Here is a 15076-nt window from a genome sequence, read left to right on the forward strand (position 1 = left end):
AGGTCTATGATGACACCTAAGCTTGTCTTGAAGAGAGATTGACATAAAAATCATGCTCAATAGTATTATGCTAAGCCCTGTGAGAGAAACTCCTTTTGGCCAACCTTTTTTTATCTTTTTCAAAATGGATCTCTATTTTAATTCTTTTCACCTCCATCAAATAATTGAAAATACCTAACTGACTTATGATTGTCGGGCTTATTCTTTGGCTCTTTTCCTTTTTTTTACATGATGTAGAAAGACCTGCTTCCAAAAAACTCACTCTCCCAAGGATTCAAGGTGAGTGATTCTATGTCATTATAACTAGTCAAATCTGACATTTGGACAAGTGAAAATGGCTCCCAAAGGCAGTTGGGTTTTGAGAATCAGATGAGACGTGTCCCCTTTTTTTTTTCTTGACCTTGAATAATTAAGTGGTGGTGATATTCATGGGCAAATATTTAGGATTCATGGGAACTTGAAGCAATTTTGACTTTAGTACTTTTTGATACACTTGGGTCCAGTCAGTGCAATATGTCCTAGTGAATTGGGAGAAACACAAAATTAGACAAATGTGTTTTCTAAAATATTTATGGGATATGAATGGCTAGGAGGTATAACAGCTACACTGGTAAACTTCCCATGATTCAACCGTTGTGTCAGTTGAGGGTGGAACCTTATGTTCTCCAATGGATTTTCCCATAAATCTTTGAATTGGGTGAACTCTTGATTATTCTGTTATCTGACTCTACTTTAAAAAAAAGGTGTCTTCACAGACTTCTGTGTAGAAGAGGTAATGTGAAAGACAATGCCAGTTGTTAAGGTGAAACATTGGACATGACTAGTTTCAGGGGTTCAGGCTACAGAAAGTCATGAGTGGCTGATCCTCTACACAGGGAATTAAAGTCTTACTGCTGCCTCCACTTGCAAAAAGATGATTTCTCTTGACAGCTCATTGAAATTCTGTGGAGATGTGATAAGAGCCCTACTCTGTGTATCCAAAGGGATCCTCTGATGGTTGAAAAACAGGAGGAGATAGGTTCTTTTTGTTGAGATTATTTTGGCTCGCACTGGATCGGGGCCCTTAGTAAGTCAAGAGTGACTTCAAACAGTAATAGGACACTCTAGAAGAGATGCTGCCACAATTCTTGAAAAGAATACATTTTTGAGTGTCCTAACAACAGATCATAGATCCTTAGTTTTCTGTGATCCCCAGGTGTAATTTCCTCAGGTTCCGTGCACTGGACAAAGACTGTGGATACAAATATGGCTTTCTTTAATATATCAGCAGGGTCTCATCAATTGAAAAGCATCTTCTAGCATGGAACTTATTGAGTGTTTATTATTTTTCCAAGTAATTCTAGACCTTGTTCTTATCTTACATGTTTCTTGCTTTTTATTAATGGTCAGCAGCATACCTAATGGGTTGCTTATGGGGGTACTGATTTTATCCATTCTTTCGGGAATGTCTGCCAAAACCATGGCCATAAAGAAGTGAACCGTTCTTCTCTGATCTCTGTCTTACTGCTTTATCCTTTAAAAAGGGTTTTTGAGGATGATTACAGTTTTTCTGCTTTCATTGTGGTTATTCCAACCCCCCAGGAAGCCAGAAGAGTATATATGAACACTCTGATGCAGCGTGTCATTGGGCTGCAAGGAAGAAAACTATGGTAAGCATCTTAAGGTTTAAGGGGTTTATACCTGGGAGTGACATAGTTTGGGTCAACAATAACACCTAAACTTGTCTGGAGGAAAGATGATGACATAAAAAACATGCTCAGTAGCATTATGCTGAGGCTTAGAGGAAAATTCCTTTTGCCCAACCTTATTTATGTTCTTTAAAGTGAGTGTCCATTTTGATTCTTTTCACCTCCCTCAAGTGATCGAAAATACCTAACTGACTGATGTTGGTCAGGCTCCTTCTTTGGCTCTTTTCCTCTTTTTGTGTGATTTGGAAAGATGTGCTTCTAAGAATTTCACCATTCCAGGTATTCAAGGTGAGTGATTCTATGTCGTTATAACTGGTCCCATCTGACACATGGACAAGTGAAGAAGATTCAACCCAAAGGTAGTTGGGTTTTGATAATCTTATGAGATGAGTCCTCTATTTTTTTCTTGACCTTCACTGATTGAATAAGAGGGGATGATATTCACTGGTGAATATTTAGAATTCACAGGAACTTGAAACAATTTCAACTTGAGTAACTATTGATACCCTGGATCCCTGTCCGATATGGCATATCGAATTGGGAAAAGTGCAAAACTAGACAAATGTGTTTTTCTAAAACATTTATGGGATGCAAATAGCTATGAGCTACACTGGCAACACTGGTTACCTTGCCATAATTGAATGCCTGTCAGTTGAGGCTGGAATATTTGGCTCTTTAGTGCAATTTTTCCATGAATCTTGGAACTGTATGAACTATTGTGTAGTCTGATGCCTGATTCTACCTTTAAAGAGAAGGTGGCTGTGCAGATTTTTGTTTAGAAAAGCTAATTCGAAGAATGGTGGAAATTGTTAAGGGGAAGCCTTGAAGATGGCTAGTTTCAGGACTTCAGGTCACAGGAAGCCATGATGGGCTGCTCTTCTTCACAGGGAATGAACACATGACTGCTGCATTCCATATGTAGAAAGATAATTTTGGGGGGACAATTCATTGGAATTCTGTAGAGATAAGAGTCAGGTTCTGTATATTCCAAGGGATCCACTGATGATTGAAAAACAGGAGGAGATGGGTTGTTTCCACTGCGATTGTTTTGGTGAGATGTTGATTGGGTCTCCATGTGGGTCAAAAGTGACATCAAACAGTAGTAAGGCTATGGTACTTCGTAGAAGAGGTGTAACCACAATTCTTGAAAAGGAATATATTTCTGAGTGCCTGACAGCTGATTTGTAGATCTCCAGTTTTCTGTGACCCCAAGGTGTCATTTCCTGAGAGTTTCCATGCACTGGACAATACCTGTGGATACAGATATGACTTTCTTCAATACGTCAGCCAGGGATAATCAATGGAGAAGCCTCTTCTTGTATAAGAACTCCTGTGAGTTTATGTCCAGAAATCTCTAGGCCCTGTCCTTATTGTTCATGTTTCTTGCTTTGTGTCAATCGTCAGCAGCCTACCTAACAGATTGCTTGTGTGGGTACTCATTTTATCAATCCTTTTGTTAATATCTGCTAAAACCATACACATAAGGAAATTAATTTCCTTCCTTTGATCTCTGACTGCTTTGTCCTTTAAAAAATATTTCTAAGGTCAGTTCCCCCCACCTCCATGCATCTGACAGTTTGTTGTATTGTGGGAGCTTGAGTGTTGCTGTGATGCTGGAAGCTATGCCACTGGTATTCAAAAACCAGAGCGTCAGCCATGGTATACAGGTTTCAGCTGAGCTTCCAGACAAAGACAGGCTAGGAAGAAGGACACGAGAGTCTGAAAACAGGTAGCCAGTGAAAACCTTATGAATAGCAGTAGAACATTGTATGATATAGTGCTGGAAGATGAGCCATTCAGGTTGGATGGGACTCAAAACACAACTGGGGAAGAGCTGCCACCTCAAAGTATAGCTGATCTTAATGACATGGATTGAGTAAAGCTTTCAGTGTCTTCATTTGCTGAGGTGGCATGACTCAAAATTAGAAGAAACAGCTGCAGATATTCATTAATAATTGTAACGTGGAATGTACAAAGTGTGAATATAGGAAAATTGGAAATCATCAAAATGAAATGGAATGCATAAACATTTGAACTGAATTTGGCTGGTACTGGCCATTTTGAATCAAACAATCATATGATGTGCTATGCTGGGAATGAGCAAATTGAAGAGGAATGGCATTGCATTAGCCATCAAAAAGAATATTTCAAGGTCTATCCTGAGGTTCAAAGCTGTCAGTGATAGGATAATATACATAGGCCTACAAGGAAGTCCAGTTAAAACCACTTTTATTCAGATTTACACACCAGCCATTAAGGTCAATGAAGAAATTGAATATTTTTACCAACTTCTACAGTTTGAAATTGATCAAACATACAATCAAGACACATTGATGCTTACTGGCGATTGGAATGTAAAAGTCGGAAACAAAGAAGAAGGGTTGGTAGTTGGAAAATATAGCCTTGGTGATAGAAATGACACTGGAGATCACATGGTAGAATTTTGCAGGACCAACGACTTCATCATTGCAAATGCCTTTTTTCCCAACATAAATGGTGACTATAAACGTGGACCTCACCAGAAAGAACACACAGGAATCAAATCAACTACATCTGTAGAAAGAGATATCAGTAAAAGAGATATGTTTTATATCATCAGTCAGAACAAGGCCAGGGCTGGCTGCAGAACAGACATCAGTTACTCATATGTAAGTTCAAGTTGGTGAAAATTAGAACAAGTCCATGAGAACCAAAGCATAACTTGAGTATATCCCACCTGAATTTAGAGACCATCTCAAGAAAAGATTTGACTTGTTGAACACTAATGACTGAAGACCAGATGAGTTGTGAAATGACTTCAAGGACATCATACATGAAGAAAGCAAGATGTCAGTAAAAAGTCAGGAAGGAAAAAAAAGACCAAAATGGGTGCCATAAGAGATGCTGAAACTTGATCTTGAACATCGAGTACCTAAAGCAAATGGAAGAAATAATGAAATAAAGGGCTGAACAGAAGATTTCAAAGGGTGGTGTGAGAAGACAGAGTAAAGTATTATAATGACATGTGTGAAGACCTGGAGATAGGCAGAAAACCAAAAGAGAAGAACACCTTCAGCATTTCTCAAGCTGAAAGAACTGAAGAAACTATTCAAGTCTCTAGCTGCAATTTTGAAGGATTCTACAGGGAAAATATGAAATAACACTGGAAGTATCAAAAGAAGATGGAAGGAATTATAGAGTCACTGTACCAAAACGAATTGGTCAACTTTCATTCTTTTCAGGAGGCAGCATATGATCAGGAACTGATGGTACTGAAGAAAGAGGTCCAAGCTACACTGAAGGCATTGGTGAAAAACAAGACTGTAGGAATTGTCGGAATACCAACTGAAATGTTTCAACAAATGAAGGTAGTACTCAAGGTGCTCACTTGTCAATGCCAAGAAAGTTGGAAGACAGCTACCTAAGAAGAAATCCATATTTGTGCATATTCCAAAGAAAAGTGATCCAACCGAATGTGGAAATTATCAAACACAAGTAAAATTTTGGTGAAGATCATTCAAAAACAGTTACAGCAGCATATTGGCAGGGAACGTTGAGAAATTCAAGCTGGATTCAGAAGAGGACATGGAACAAGGGATATTGTTGTTGACGTTAGCTGGATCATGGCTGAAAACAGAGAATACTAGAAAGATGTTTACCTGTATTTTATTGACTGTGCAAAGGCATTCAACAGTGTGGATCATAACAAAGTATGGATAACGTTGCAAAAAAGAGGTATTCCAGAACACGTAATTGTGCTCATGAAGAAGCTGTACACAGGCCAAGAAGTAGCTGTTCAAAGAGAAGAAAGGGATAACTGACTCTACGTTTAATGAAAAGGTGGTTGCATAGATTTCTGTGTAAAAAGCTAACGTGAGGGATGATGCCTATTGTTAAACGGGAGGTTTTGTTTCACATTAAAGAGTTCAGGCCACAGGAAGTGATGATTGGCTGCTCCTCTACATATGGAATGAAGGCATTGCTACTGCCTTCCACATGAAGAAAGATCATTATTCTTAACTGTTCATCGGAATCTTGTAGAGATATGATACGCCAAGGGATCCTCTGCATGAAGAACAGGAGGAGATGGATTCATTCTGTTGTAAATGAGGGGTACTGGATCCCTGGGTGGGTCAAGAGTGACATCAAATCATAATAGGACTATAGCATTTTCTAGAAGAGATGTTGCCACAATTCTTGGAAAGAATACATGTCTGTGTGTCCTGACAGGTGCATTGTAGGTCCCCAGTTTTCTGTGATCCTTGAGTGTCATTTGTTGAGAGTTTGCATTCACTGGAAAATGTCTGAGGATATTGATATTGATTTGACTTTCTTAAATATCATCCAAAGGGATAATCGATCAAAAAGCCTCTTCTTTCCTGGAACTTCCTGGGAGTTTGTTTTATGTCCAGAGACCTGTAGGCCTGATCCTTGTTTTGCATGTTTCTTGCTTTCTGGTAATGGTCAGCAGCCTACCTAGTGAATTTTTTGTGGGGGTGATGGCTTCAGTGATAACTTTGGGAATATCTGCTAAAACCATAGCCATAAGGAAATGAACTCATTTTCTTTGACCTGGCTTACAGTTTTGTCCTTTAAAAAGGGTTTCTGAAGACGATTCCTGTTGTCCTGCTTTCATCGTGTTCCTTCCAACCCTGAAGGAAACCAAAAGAGGATATGTGAACGCTGAGCAAGTGTGTCACTGGACTGGAAGGAAGACATCTGTGACAAGCTTCTTGAGGTCTAAGGGAACTTATACCTGGGGAGTAAAATGGCTCAGATCAATGATGACACCAAAATTTGTCCTGAAGAGAGATGATGACATAAAAATCTTCCTCAATAGGATTATTCTGAGGCCCACAAGGAAACTCTTTTTGCCCAAACTTATTTATTTTCTTCAAAGTAGACCCCCATTTTGATTCCTTTTGCCTGCACCAAGTGATCAAAAACGCCTGACTGATTTTTGTCAGGCTCATTCCTTGGCTCTTTTTCTCTTTTTGTGTGATTTAGGAAGGCCTGCTTCCAAGAAATTCACCATTCAAAGGACAGAAGGCAAGTGATTTACAGCGGTTTTACCTGGTTCCTTCTGACACTTAGACAAGTGAAAAATGCAGCCTAAAAGGCAATCAGGGTTTGTGAAAAAGCTGAGATGTGTTCCCTGGTTTTTGCTTGACCTTGACTGATTGACTAAGTGGCAGTGATATGCACGGGTGGATAGTTAGGAAGCACAGTAACCTGGAAGAATTTCCGCTTGAGTAATATTTGATAGTCTGTTTCCCAGTCCGGTATGTCCTATTAAATTGGGAGAAATGTACAGCTAGACAAATGTGCTTTTCTCAAATATTTACGGCATGGGAATGGCTAGGATCTCTACTGGAGACACTGGGGAGGCTTGCCATAATTGAAAGCCCGTGTCAGTTGAGGCTGTACTCTTAGGATCTGCAGGTCACTTTTCCCATGAATCTTGGAATTGGATGAACGATTCAGTAGTCTGATACCTGGCTGTAGCTTTCAAGAAAAGGTAGCTGCGCAGATACCTGCATAGAAAATCTTTTAAAGTCAGAGTCGATGCCAGTTGTTAAGGGGGGCACAAGGGTCATGACTGGTTTCAGGGTCATGCCAAAGGAAGTCATGATTAGCTGATGCTCTAGACAGCAAATGCAGTCGTAACTGCTGCCTTCCACATGTGGAAAGATCATTGTTCTTGAACAGCTCATTGGTATCCTGTAGAGGTTCCATAAGACTCCTGCTCTGTGTGTCCCAGGAGATCCTCTGATGGTTGATAAACAAGTCAGCAATCTTCCTAATGATTGCCTGTGGGTTTTCTGATTTTTTTGATATCAGAAACCCTGGTGGTATAATGGTTAAGAGTTACAGCTGCCAAATAAAATGTCGGCAGTTCGAATCCACCAGGAGCTTCTTGGAAACCCTGAGGCTGTTCTACTCTGTCCCATAGGGTGGGTATGAGTTGGAATGGGATCAATAGGCATGGGGTTTGGGAATATCTGCTAAAAGCCATAGCCATAATAAAATGAACTTCTCTTCTTTGAACTCTGTCTTACTGCTTTGTCCTTTCAAAAGAGTTTGTGAGGACGGTCTTCCTTGTCCTGCTTTCATGGGGGTGAATACATCCCCTCAGGAAACTGGAATATGATGTGTGAACACTGCCATCCAGTGTGATTGTGGGCTGGAAGGAAGACATCTGTGGTAAGCATCTTGAGGCCTCAAGGAATTTACACCTGTGGGGTAAAATGGCTTGAGTAAATGATGACACCTAAACTTGTCTTGAAGAGAGATCGTGACATAAAAACCATGCTCAATAGGATTACCCTGAGGCCCAAAGAGAAACTCCTGTTGCCCAACTTTATTTTTCATCTTTAAAATGGACCCCCATTTTGATTCCTTTCACCTCCAACAAGTGATCAAAAACACCTGACTGATGGTTGTCAGGCTCATTCCTTGGCTCTTTTCCTCTTTTTGAGTGATTTAGAGAGAACTGCTTCCCAGAAATTCACTATTCCAAGGACTCAAGGTGAGTGATTCAGTTTGTTTGTTTGTTTTAATATTTTTTGTTGTATTTTAGATAAAAGTTTACAGAGAAAACTGGTTTCTCATTAAACAATTAATACATATATTGTTTTGTGACACTGGTTGCACCTCTGTGACATGTCAACAATCTCCACTTCTCAACTTTGGGTTCCCATTATCAACCTTCCTATACCCTCCTACCTTCTTGTCCTTGCTCCTGGGCTTCTGTGCTCATTTAGTCTTGTTTTGTTTTATGGGCCTGTCTAATCTTTGGTTGAAGGGTGAACCTCAGGAGTGACTAAAGTATTGAAATAATAGGGAGTCTGGGGACCATACTCTCGGGGTTTCTCCAGCCTCTATCAGACCAGTAAGTCTTGTCTTTTTTTTTCTCTTTTTTTGCAAGGTAGAATTTTGTTCTACATTATTCTCTAGCTCTGTCTGGAACCCTCTATTGTTACCCTGTCAGAGCAGTCTGTGGTGGTAGCCAGGTACCATCTAGTTGTGTTGGACTCAGTCTGATGGAGATAGTGGTACTTGTGATCCATTAGACCTTTGGACTAATCTTTCCATGTGTCTTTGGTTTTCTTCATTCTCTCTCGCTCCAGAGGAAGACGCCAGTGGAGTATCTTAGATGGCCACTTGCAAGCTTTTAAGACCCCACACTCTACTCACTAAAGTAGGATATAGAACATTTTCTTTATAAACTATGTCATGCCAATTGAGCTAGATGTTCCCCAAGACCATGGTCCCCACAGTCCTCAGCCTAGTAATTCGGTACCTCAGGGTGTTTGGATGTGTCTATGGAGCTTTCATGGCCTTGCCTTGGTCAAGTTGTGCTGGCTTCCCCAGTATTGTGTACTGTCTTACCCTTCACCAAAGTTACCACTTATCTATTGCCTAGTTAGTGTTTTTCCCTCCCCACACCTCCTCTCCCTCGTAACAGTCCAAGATGATTTCTTTTTGTGTGTGAACCTTTTCATGAGTTTTTATTATAATGGTCTCATACAGTATTTGTTGTTTTGTGATTGACTTATTTCATTCAGCAGAGTGCCCTCCATACTCATCCACGTCGTGAGATGTTTCCTAGATTCATCATTGTTCTTTATCGTTGTGCAATATTCCATTGTGTGTCTGTACCATAGTTTGTTTATGTGTCTGTTAGCTGCCTGAATGTCTTCTTTGGTGAAGTGTCTGTTCATTTCCTTTGCCTATTTTTTTTAATTGTATTATTTTTCTGTTTGTTGTAGAGGTGTTGGGTTTTCCTTCAGATTTTAGATATTAGACCTTTGTCAGATTTGTCATAGCCAAAAATTTTTTCCCAGTATGTAGGATCTCTTTTTACTCCTTTGGTGAAGTCTTTTGATGAGTGTAAGTGTTTGATTTTCAGAAGGCATTTAAGTTGTTTCTTTTTTTTTTCTATTGTGGATAATGCTGCAATGAACATGTGTGTGCCTATGTCTATTTGTGTGACAGCTCTTATTTCTCTAGGATATATTCCTAGGAGTGGGATTGCTGGACCATATGGTATTTCTATGTCTAGGTTTTTAAGGAAGTTCCATATAGTTTTCCAAAATGTACTATTTTGCATTTCCACCAGCATTGCATAAGAGTTCAAATCTCCCCTCAGCCTATCCAACATTTGTTATTTTCTTATTTTTTTGATTTTTGCCAGTAAAGTCAAGGTGAGAGGGTACCTCATTGTGGTTTTGATTTGTATTTCTCTAATGGCTAGTGATCACGAACATTTCCTCATTGTCTGTTAGCTGCCTGAATGTCTTCTTCAGTGAAGTGTCTGTTCATTTCCTTTGCCTATTTTTTTAAATTGGATTATTTTTCTCTTCGTTGTAGAGGTGTTGGATTTTCCTATAGATTTTAGAGATTAGACCTTTGCCGGATTTCTCATAGTCAATTTTTTTTCCCCAGTGTGTAGGATCTCTTTTTACCCCTTTGGTGAAGTCTTTTGAAGAGTGTAAGTGTTTAATTTTTAGAAGATCCCAGTTGTCTAGCTTATGTTCTGGCACTTGTGTATTTTTATTTATGGTTTGTATCCTGTTAATGTCATGTATTAGGGCCTCTATCGTTGACCCTATTTTTTCTTCTATGATCTTTATAGTTTTGAGTTTTATATTTAGGTCTTTGATCCATTTTCAATTAGTTTTTGTGTATGGTGTGAGGTATGAGTCCTGTTTCATTTTTTTTTTTACAGATGGACATGCACTTTTGCCAGCACCATTTGTTTAAAACACTGCCTTTTCCCCATTTGATGGACTTTGGGCCTTTGTGGAAGATTAGGCAACTGTAGGTGGATGGATTTACATCTGGGTCCTCAATTCTGCTCTGTCATTGTACCTGTACCAGGCTGTTTTGACTACTATAGCTGTATAGTTTGTTCTTAGTTTGGGTAGTGAGAGTCCTCCTACTTTATTCTTCTTCAGTAGTGCTTTACTTATCCAGGGCCTGTTTCCTTTCTATATAAAGTTAATGATTGGTTTTTTGATCTCTTTAAAGAATGCTATTGGTATTTGGAACGAAATTGCATTATATATGCAGATTGCTTTAGGTAAAACTGATGTTTTCACAATGTTGAGTCTACCTATTCATGAGCATGGCATATTTTTCCATTTATGTAGGTCTCTTTTGGTTTCTTACAGCAGCGTTTTGTACATTTCTTTGTATAGGACTTTTATATCCCTGGTTAGATTTATTCCTAAGTATTTTGGGTTTTTTTTAGGGGCTTTTATAAATGGTATCGTTTTCCTGATTTCATTTTCATCATTCTCTTTATTCGTGTATAGGAATCCAACTGATTTTTGTATGTTTATCTTGTATCCTGCTGCTCTGCTGAATCTATCAGTTTCAGTAGGTTTCTTGTGGAGTCTTTAGCATTCTCCACGTATAGTATCATATCATCCGCAAATAGGGAGAGTTTTACTTCTTCCTTACCAATCTGGATGTCCTTTATTTCTTTTTCTTCCTGCCTTATTGCTGTAGCTAGGACTTCCAGGACAATGTTAAATAGGAGTGGTGATAAAGGGCATCCTTGTCTTGTTTCTGCTCTCAAGGGAAATGTTTTCAGCCTCTCTCCATTAAGAATGATGTTGGCTGTTAGTTTTGTATAGATGCCCTTGATTATGTTGAGGAACTTCCCTTTTATTTCTTTTTTTTTTTTTTTATAATAACTTTTATTAAGCTTCAAGTGAACGTTTACAAATCCAATCAGTCTGTCACATATAAGTTTACATACATCTCACTCCCTACTCCCACTTACTCTCCCCGTCTTGAGTCAGCCCTTTCAGTCTCTCCTTTCTTGACAATTTTGCCGGCTTCCCTCTCTCTCTATCCTCCCATCCCCCCTCCAGACAAGAGTTGCCAACACAATCTCAAGTGTCCACCTGCTATAATTAGCTCACTCTTCATCAGCATCTCTCTCCCACCCGCTGACCAGTCCCTTTCATGTCTGATGAGTTTTCTTCAGGGATGGTTCCTGTCCTGTGTCAACAGAAGGTCTGGGGAGCATGGCCACCGGGATTCCTCCAGTCTCAGTCAGACCATTAAGTTTGGTCTTCTTATGAGAATTTGGGGTCTGCATCCCACTGCTCTCCTGCTCCCTCAGGGGTCCTCTGCTGAGCTCCCTGTCAGGGCAGTCATCGATTGTGGCCGGGCACCAACTAGTTCTTCTGGTCTCAGGATGATGTAGGTCTCTGGTTCATGTGGCCCTTTCTGTCTCTTGGGCTCTTAGTTGTCATGTGGGCTTGGTGTTCTTCATTTTCCTTTGCTCCAGGTGGGTTGAGACCAATTGCTGCATCTTAGATGGCTGCTTGTTAGCATTTAAGACCCCAGACGCCACATTTCAAAGTGGGATGCAGAATGATTTCATAGTAGAATTATTTTGCCAATTGACTTAGAAGTCCCCGCAAACCATGTTCCCCAGACCCCCGCGCTTGCTCCGCTGAGCTTTGAAGCATTCATTTTATCCCGGAAACTTCTTTGCTTTTGGTCCAGTCCAATTGAGCTGACCTTCCATGTATTGAGTGTTGTCTTTCCCTTCACCTAAAGCAGTTCTTATCTACTGATTAATCAATAAAAAACCCTCTCCCACCCTCCCTCCCTCCCCCCGTCGTAACCACAAAAGTATGTGTTCTTCTCAGGTTTACTATTTCTCAAGATCTTATAATAGTGGTCTTATACAATATTTGTCCTTTTGCCTCTGACTCATTTCGCTCAGCATAATGCCTTCCAGGTTCCTCCATGTTATGAAATGTTTCAGAGATTCGTCACTGTTCTTTATCGATGCGTAGTATTCCATTGTGTGAATATACCACAATTTATTTACCCATTCATCCGTTGATGGACACCTTGGTTGCTTCCAACTTTTTGCTATTGTAAACAGAGCTGCAATAAACATGGGTGTGCATATATCTGTTTGTATGAAGGCTCTTGTATCTCTAGGGTATATTCCGAGGAGTGGGATTTCTGGGTTGTATGGTAGTTCTATTTCTAACTGTTTAAGATAACGCCAGATAGATTTCCAAAGTGGTTGTACCATTTTACATTCCCACCAGCAGTGTATGAGAGTTCCAATCTCTCTGCAGCCTCTCCAACATTTATTATTTTGTGTTTTTTGGATTAATGCCAGCCTTGCTGGTGTGAGATGGAATCTCATCGTAGTTTTAATTTGCATTTCTCTAATGGCTAATGATCGAGAGCATTTTCTCATGTATCTGTTGGCTGCCTGAATATCTTCTTTAGAGAAATGTGTGTTCATATCCTTTGCCCACTTCTTGATTGGGTTGTTTGTCTTTTTGTGGTTGAGTTTTGACAGAATCATGTTGATTTTAGAGATCAGGCGCTGGTCGGAGATGTCATAGCTGAAAATTCTTTCCCAATCTGTAGGTCGTCTTTTTACTCTTTTGGAGAAGTCTTTAGATGAGCATAGGTGTTTGATTTTTAGGAGCTCCCAGTTATCGGGTTTCTCTTCATCATTTTTGGTAATGTTTTGTATTCTGTTTATACCTTGTATTAGGGCTCCTAGGGTTGTCCCAATTTTTTCTTCCATGATCTTTATCGTTTTAGTCTTTATGTTTAGGTCTTTGATCCAATTGGAGTTAGTTTTTGTGCATGGTGTGAGGTATGGGTCCTGTTTCATTTTTTTGCAAATGGATATCCAGTTATGCCAGCACCATTTGTTAAAAAGGCTATCTTTTCCCCAGTTAATTGACACTGGTCCTTTGTCAAATATCAGCTGCTCATACGTGGATGGATCTATGTCTGGGTTCTCAATTCTGTTCCATTGGTCTATGTGTCTGTTGTTGTACCAATACCAGGCTGTTTTGACTACTGTGGCTGTATAATAGGTTCTGAAGTCAGGTAAGGTGAGGCCTCCCACTTTCTTCTTCTTTTTCAGTAGTGCTTTGCTTATCCGGGGCTTCTTTCCCTTCCATATGAAATTGGTGATTTGTTTCTCTATCCCCTTAAAATATGACATTGGAATTTGGATCGGAAGTGCGTTAAATGTATAGATGGCTTTTGGTAGAATAGACATTTTTACTATGTTAAGTCTTCCTATCCATGAGCAAGGTATGTTTTTCCACTTAAGTATGTCCTTTTGAATTTCTTGTAGTAGAGCTTTGCAGTTTTCTTTGTATAGGTCTTTTACATCCTTGGTAAGATTTATTCCTAAGTATCTTATCTTCTTGGGGGCTACTGTGAATGGTATTGATTTGGTTATTTCCTCTTCGGTGTTCTTTTTGTTGATGTAGAGGAATCCAAGTGATTTTTGTATGTTTATTTTATAACCTGAGACTCTGCCAAACTCTTCTATTAGTTTCAGTAGTTTTCTGGAGGATTCCTTAGGGTTTTCTGTGTATATAATCATGTCATCTGCAAATAGTGATAACTTTACTTCTTCCTTGCCAATCCGGATACCTTTTATTTCTTTGTCTAGCCTGATTGCCCTGGCTAAGACTTCCAACACGATGTTGAATAAGAGCGGTGATAAAGGGCATCCTTGTCTGGTTCCCGTTCTCAAGGGAAATGCTTTCAGGTTCTCTCCATTTAGAGTGATATTGGCTGTTGGCTTTGCATAGATGCCCTTTATTATGTTGAGGAATTTTCCTTCAATTCCTATTTTGGTAAGAGTTTTTATCATGAATGGGTGTTGGACTTTGTCAAATGCCTTTTCTGCATCAATTGATAAGATCATGTGGTTTTTGTCTTTTGTTTTATTTATGTGATGGATTACATTAATGGTTTTTCTGATATTAAACCAGCCTTGCATACCTGGTATAAATCCCACTTGATCAGGGTGAATTATTTTTTTGATGTGTCGTTGGATTCTATTGGCTAGAATTTTGTTGAGGATTTTTGCATCTATGTTCATGAGGGATATAGGTCTATAATTTTCTTTTTTTGTAATGTCTTTACCTGGTTTTGGTATCAGGGAGATGGTGGCTTCATAGAATGAGTTGGGTAGTATTCCGTCATTTTCTATGCTTTGGAATACCTTTAGTAGTAGTGGTGTTAACTCTTCTCTGAAAATTTGGTAGAACTCTGCAGTGAAGCCGTCCGGGCCAGGACTTTTTTTTGTTGGGAGTTTTTTGATTACCGTTTCAATCTCTTTTTTTGTTATGGGTCTATTTAGTTGTTCTACTTCTGAATGTGTTAGTTTAGGTAGGTAGTGTTTTTCCAGGAATTCATCCATTTCTTCTAGGTTTTCAAATTTGTTAGAGTACAATTTTTCATAATAATCTGAAATGATTCTTTTAATTTCGTTTGGTTCTGTTGTAATGTGGTCCTTCTCATTTCTTATTTGGGTTATTTGTTTCCTTTCCTGTATTTCTTTAGTCAGTCTAGCCAATGGTTTATCAATTTTGTTAATTTTTTCA

The 15076-nt window shown here is 39.2% G+C and overlaps 4 non-coding genes across 4 annotated transcripts; all 4 read left to right on the top strand.

Annotated features, from left to right (window-relative positions):
- LOC126057372 (small nucleolar RNA SNORD115) lies at window positions 1-79 on the top strand. Its single transcript, XR_007512467.1, has one exon. It is a non-coding gene; the product is annotated as a small nucleolar RNA SNORD115 (small nucleolar RNA).
- Window positions 80-1698: 1619 nt separating this feature from the next.
- LOC126057367 (small nucleolar RNA SNORD115) lies at window positions 1699-1779 on the top strand. The gene has a single exon (XR_007512463.1). It is a non-coding gene; the product is annotated as a small nucleolar RNA SNORD115 (small nucleolar RNA).
- Window positions 1780-6442: 4663 nt separating this feature from the next.
- Window positions 6443-6523, top strand: LOC126057369 (small nucleolar RNA SNORD115). The gene has a single exon (XR_007512464.1). It is a non-coding gene; the product is annotated as a small nucleolar RNA SNORD115 (small nucleolar RNA).
- A 1399-nt stretch (window positions 6524-7922) lies between these two features.
- On the top strand, window positions 7923-8003 carry LOC126057371 (small nucleolar RNA SNORD115). Its single transcript, XR_007512466.1, has one exon. It is a non-coding gene; the product is annotated as a small nucleolar RNA SNORD115 (small nucleolar RNA).
- The last annotated feature ends 7073 nt before the right edge of the window (window positions 8004-15076 follow it).

The sequence above is a fragment of the Elephas maximus genome, chromosome 13 (assembly GCF_024166365.1).
Source record: "Elephas maximus indicus isolate mEleMax1 chromosome 13, mEleMax1 primary haplotype, whole genome shotgun sequence".
Taxonomy (NCBI): domain Eukaryota; kingdom Metazoa; phylum Chordata; class Mammalia; order Proboscidea; family Elephantidae; genus Elephas; species Elephas maximus.